Genomic DNA, 829 nt, shown 5'->3' on the forward strand with positions numbered 1-829 from the left:
CGCTGTTGTACACAAGAAAGATATGATTGTTGGATTTATGGGCTAAATTAATTATTCGGGTTGATTAAATTGGTGAGAGTCAAATTGTATGAACCGGTTCGGTCCACTCTCAAGCTTAGGGATATGCTGGCTCAACCCATTGTGGTTTAGGGTTTTGAGTGCAGGACAGTATTATAAATACTAGGTTTTGGGTCCCTACAACCATTATTCACTCTTCCCCACTTTACCACTAAAGTGAGAGAACCAAGGAGGTTTAAGGGGTTGTAGAAGATCCATAGCCAAGCCAATAGAGCGAAAGTGGGAGTGACCAACATCAATCATCTTCAGCATACTAGGTGAAAGGTACAAATCGATCCTCCATAATTTTATTAGATTCGTGTTCTTGTTTTTCCTGTGTGGTTTCCTCCATAGGGTTTCAATCTCAAACCCATAGGGAGTTCTAACAAGTGGTATCAGAGCAGACCACATGGGACAAGAATCGATTGAATTTTTCTTGTACATGAGGATTTTGATTATTACTTCAAACTTGATTTGATTAAAAATCATGAAAATCATAAAAATCGTAATTTTACCATCACTTAAAGATCCTATATGGAAAAACTTTCTTCACGAAAGTTGTAGATCACGAGAAGACGGTCGCGGCGGTATGCCGCACGTCACCGGAAACTCTGGACGCGCCGGCACGTGCCGCCAAAAATCGGCTGCCGGAGGAGAGAGAAAAAAAAATCCAAAAAAAAAAAAAAAAAAAAAAAAAACGGCGGCGAGTCATCTCATGGGTACTATTTGACTCGGTCAAAGGTGACCGGGTCGTTGACCATTTGACCCGGAA

The sequence above is a fragment of the Macadamia integrifolia genome, chromosome 8 (genome assembly GCF_013358625.1).
Source record: "Macadamia integrifolia cultivar HAES 741 chromosome 8, SCU_Mint_v3, whole genome shotgun sequence".
In the NCBI taxonomy this organism is placed as follows: domain Eukaryota; kingdom Viridiplantae; phylum Streptophyta; class Magnoliopsida; order Proteales; family Proteaceae; genus Macadamia; species Macadamia integrifolia.